The sequence below is a fragment of the Coenobita brevimanus genome, chromosome 63 (genome assembly GCF_032717465.1).
Source record: "Coenobita brevimanus isolate Jiangsu-jjx chromosome 63, ASM3271746v2, whole genome shotgun sequence".
NCBI lineage: Eukaryota > Metazoa > Arthropoda > Malacostraca > Decapoda > Coenobitidae > Coenobita > Coenobita brevimanus.
In genome coordinates this window covers 17,895,020-17,900,494 of record NC_137016.1, presented here as the reverse complement: position 1 = coordinate 17,900,494, position 5,475 = coordinate 17,895,020, and positions in this window count along the sequence as shown.

Below are 5,475 nucleotides of genomic sequence, written 5' to 3'. Positions count from 1 at the left end.
AAACAATAAAATAATAAATGAATAGATAAATAGATAGTTAAACTGAAAAACGAAATAAATAAATAACATAACGAAATAAATAAATAATTAATTAATACTCGTAGTAAAACTAAATAGGCATAAAAATAAACAATAAAACTAAATTAATAATAGATAGTTTACTAAATAAATAAAAACTTAAAAAATAATAAACAGGTAGATAAATATAATAACACTAAATGAATAAAAAAAAGTACAAAATTGTGGTAGGTGGGGTCGCCCATCATCCACCCACTTAGTGTAATGATACCTTGTTTTGGGGGTGGGTCTACACTGAGTGGCAAGCCAAATGATTTCCTGCAAACCAGGAAAGCATTTACAACGCTGGGTGGTAACCTTATAACCAACCAACACATGTTCCCTACGTGACAACAAGTGGGTTGGCGGAGGGTTAGTGCCCCTCCCCGGAAAACAACTAACTAAAAATACAAACAAGAAGCCTCGGACCAGGTCTAACCAAAAGGTGACGACTAAGGACCGAACAAAGGACTTGGTATGGATAGCTACATGGAATGTAAGGGGTGCAAATGATGAGGTGAAAGAGAGATTGTCCAGGTGCTTGACGATGAGAAAGTGGATGTATGTGGACCCACTGAAACTAAATGGGGAGGAGAGAGTGTGAGAGAATGGGAGTATGGATGGGGTATATGCGCAGGAGTAGGAGAGAATGAGAGGGCAAAATAAGGAGTGTGTATTGTTGTGAGTAACAGATGGAAGGAGACTATGAGAGAGTATGGATCAGTTGGCTCAAAGATTGTGTGGGTAAGAGTGAAAGTTGGACTACAAATGTGGGTGATTGTGTGCGTGTATGCGCCAACGCAAGATCGTGCAAGCAGAGTGAGAGAAGAGTTCTGATAAACGTTGAAGTGTGCTTGAAAAAATTTGAAAGGAATGAGAGAGTCTTCCTGTTTGGAAATATGAATGGAAAAGTAGGGAATGTGAAGGTGGATGGAATAGTTGGTGATTGGGGTTTGCCTGCAGATATGGATGATAATGGTAGTGCTTTAGTGGACATTTGTGCCAGGAGGGGGTTGGTGTTAGCTAATACCTTGTTCAGGTACAAAATGATCCATAGGTATACGTGGCGAGTGATGAGAAGGGTGGGTGGTGAACTGAATGAACGGAAGGCAATGATTGATTATGTGCGCGTGGATGAAAGGATGAGTAGGTGTGTAATGGATGCAAGAGTATATAGAGGTTAGGGGAATGGACTTTCGGACCACCACTTGGTGGTGGTCAGAATCAAAGTCCAAACAAAATGGAGAAAGAGAAGAAGGGAAGGACAGGAGGAAGTAGTTCTTACACGGTGGGTAGGAAAGGTACAAGAGGATGGAAAAAAGGCAGAATATAAGAAGGAAGTGGAGGAGCGACTGGGTAAATATAGATTGGAGTGGATGAAGGACGTGGAAGGTGTGTGCAAGATAACTGTGCAGCATGAGAGGTGGAGTTTTGAGTGAAGGGAAGACGAATGAGGATGCAAGGAACAGCATGGTGGACTGAACAGGTGAAAGCATATAGTGAGTGGATGAGAAATAGGGGCGTCGAAGAAGTTGAAAGACGGAAGAATGAGTCATATGTAGAGAAGAATAGAGGGGTGAAAAGATTAGTAAGAGAAAGAAGAGAGTGGATGAGGAATTTGGAAGGAAATTGAGTGTAAAGTGGAGGGAATATAAGAAAATGTTCTGGAAACAGGTAGAGAGATAGACAGGGTGCCAAAGAAGTTAGTTGGGGAGTGAAAGATAAAAATGGTAGATTACTAGTGGAGAAGGGAGAAAAAGTTAGCAGATGGAGAGAACACTTTAATGAATTGTTCAACATAGAAAATGAAAGTAATGCAAATATAAGTCGCTGGGGAATGGCTGGGAGAAGAGAGGAGGTGAGAAGAGAGGAAGAAATCAGTAAGATGGAAGTTGTGGAAGCAATGAAGAAAGTTAAAATGGGGAAAGCCCCAGGAACTGATGGAGTGTGTGGTGAAATGCTAAAGCATGTGGGAGAGATAGTAATAGAATGGATGTGGAAGATGTGTAGATTGGCCTGGGAGGAAGGTAGAGTCCTGGAGGATTGGAAGTCAGGTATAATTATTCCCATGTACAAAAGAAAAGGGGTAAATGAAGTGTGTGGTAATCATAGGGTTATTTGCCCTATTAGTGTAATAGGAAAAGTATATGGTAAGATACTTATTGACAGAGTTAGGGAAATAACAGAAGAATTAGTTGGAGAAGAACAAGGAGGTTTTAGGAAGGGAAGAAATTTGTGCTTATCAGATATTCATTCTTAGAACTTCAGTGGATAAGTTTCTATAGAAGGGATAGAAGTTGCATGCAGCCTTCATGGATTTGGAGAGAGGATAATTATGGCAGAGTGGATAGACAGGGATTGTGGAAAGTATTAAGAATATGTGGAGTAGATGGGAAGTTGTTGAAGGCCGTGAAGAGTATGTATGAGGGTGCAAAGGCTGCAGTGAGTGTGGATAGGAAACTGAGTGAATTTCTCTGTTTGAAGGTTGGATAGAAACAAGGATGTGTCATGTCTCCATGGTTGTTCAGTCTATATTGGATGGGGTTATAAAAGAGATACGAGGCAGGGCAGTGGATTTTGGAGTGGCCCTAGTGAGAGAAGGCAGTGTTTGGAAAGTCCCTGTACTGATGTTTGCAGATGATACTGCGCTGTTAAGTGAAGACGAAGGGGAGCTGCAAGGCTTGGTGGATGAGTTTGGGAGAGTGTGTAAGAAACGGAATCTAACGGTGAATGAAGGGAGGAGTAAAGTGATGGTCTTTGAGAGAGGTGAAGTCAGGGAATGTACAGTGAGATTGGATGAGGAGGAAATGGAGAATGTGAATGTGTTTAAGTACTTGGGTAGTGTGATGAGTAAGGATGGAAGTTTAGAGGGTGAAGTGCTTGAATGGGTGCAGCAGGGAAAAAAGGTTGCTGGTTCTTTGAGAGCAATGATAAGAAACAGGGAAGTGAGCATGGAAGTGAAAAAGCTACTACATGACTGTATTATGATACCAACTTTAAAGTATGGAAGTGAAGCTTGGACCTTGTTGGAGGGACAGAAGTCAAGACTGAGAGCAATGGAAGCGAGTAATTTGAGAGGAGCACGTGGAGTCACATGGAGAGACAGACTGACAAATGAGGAAGTGAAGGAGCGTTGTGGTGTGGATGTGATAGGAAGCGTTAGGAGAAACATATTAATGTGGTTTGGCCATGTGGAGAGGATGGAGAGTGAAAGACTGACGAGGAGAGTGTATGTGAGTGAGGTGGAGGGGGGAGAGGGAAGGGGAGGCCAAGGATGAGATGGAGAGATCGAGTGGAGAAGTATATGAGAGAGGGGGGTGTGAGCTAAGAGCAAGGCAGAGACATGGCGGGGGACAGAGCTACATGGAGATGATTTTTTTGTGGCCACCCCTTATGGGATGAAAGCTTTTGACAATAGATAGATAGATAGATATATATTAAAATAATATAGAAATAAATAAAGTAGATAAAACACAGATTCCATACATCGATATAATTTTTCTGAAGGAGTTTTTACTAGTGTTTATTTTTTCTTAATCTGTTTCGTGATGACTGGAGGAAAGACCAGAATTTTTTTCTTTGTTCTTGCTTGCTGACTTTTCAAAGAAGGAGGTGAAACCAATCAATGCCAACTATTCCAATCAGCAGTTTTATCTTGGCGCTGGAAATGTCTGGAACCGATTTCCCATTAATGCTCATAACTCTGCTTTTACGTTTGTCATATTGACTCTCTCTCTCTCTCTCTCTCTCTCTCTCTCTCCCTCTCTCTCTCTTTCCATCCTTGGCATAATTTTTTTCTCAATTTTTTTCACATCCATAAATACATCACCAAAGGAAGCTAATTAGGTGTGGATTTTCCCTGAGGTTTTCCCCACTTGTACAGAAAAGGAAACCTGGTGTGTCATACCCCTTCAGACCCATGACCTCTTATTCCAAGTATTTCCAGACGATTTTATTCAGCTGTGAACAAATCTCCAGTAGTGAGTGAATATCTATCTATTTATCTATCTTTTGCCAGACACCTTAACCTATCATGTCCAGGGGTTGTTTTCACCATCCAAACCACCAGCAGGTGTCTTTCTTAATAATCACCATTATTTAAACCATAATTTTTCAGCTAAAGCTATAAAATAAAATTATAGTATAATATTCTTTTATAAAATGATGTAATTATCATAATAATAATACAATACAATAATACTACAAAACACTAGATCATGTATACATGCCACCCAGACGGGAGGGGTTAATCCCATAAGGGGTGGCCACAAACAAATCACCTCCATTTCACCCTGTCCCCCGCCATTTCACTGCCCTGCTCCCAGCTCACAGTCCCCTCTCTCATATACCTCTTCACTCCATCCTCCATCTCATCCTTGGGCTCCCCCTTCCTTTTCCCCTCTCCACCTCGCTCACACACTCTCTTTGTTTGTCTCCTGCTCTCCATTGTCTCCACATGGCAAAACCACCTTGGCGTATTTCTTCTAATGCTTTCTATCACATCCACAACCTCACCACAAGAATTTTCATTCCCTTCATTTCAACAAAGCTCTTCATAGACAAATAACATCAACTGGTGTTAACAGTGATAAAATGTATAGCAGGTCATCACAGTGAATTGGTTAATGGATAATTTTGGTGGGATTTTATTTTGCAGCGTTTGTTTTTTCTAAAAGAATTTATGGGTACAATTATTATGAACACATGGAGACAGGAATAATAAGCTTGTAATCTATGCATTGGTAGGTAAGAATTTGTTTGTATGCCCATTGTTTTAATTAATATTTTCAGGATTTTTTTGCAAAAGTTCATACAGAAAAATAAAAAAAAAAGGATTTGCAAAGGACACATTATATATTCAGTAATTTGTAATGATTTCACTATTACCATCATTCTTCGTTTTTATCCTCCGCCCCCAAAAATAGTCATTATTTTTTTGTATTAATTCGTCATGTCCCGAGCTATTTCGAACCTCTGACACCCCCCAATCCCGAGGTATTTTTGATTTTTTTTATTTTTTGGCTAAAACCTCCGCTTTTGGTGAGAAACATCGAAAATTCACCTGAGGTTTAAAATACTCGATCCAGGTACCAGTACCTCCTTACCTGACTGGGTTTTCTAACAGGCTGGCACCAAAGAAAACGAGTTCTATGGGAGGGTAACTATTCCACACCACTCATAAACGGTATTTATTTATTTACTTGGTACGAATTTATATGTAGTACGAGAGTATATTGGTTATCAAACAGTAATATAGGTATTATAAGCATTGTTTCACTCACTAACTCATCACCTTACCTGACCTTTTTTTGCCACATTACCTGATCATTATTTTTGACTGTTTCTTCCTCTAATGCTATGTAAACTTTGTCCTCCACATTGTCATCGATTGGGGAATCACTCTGGCCCTGAATGTCT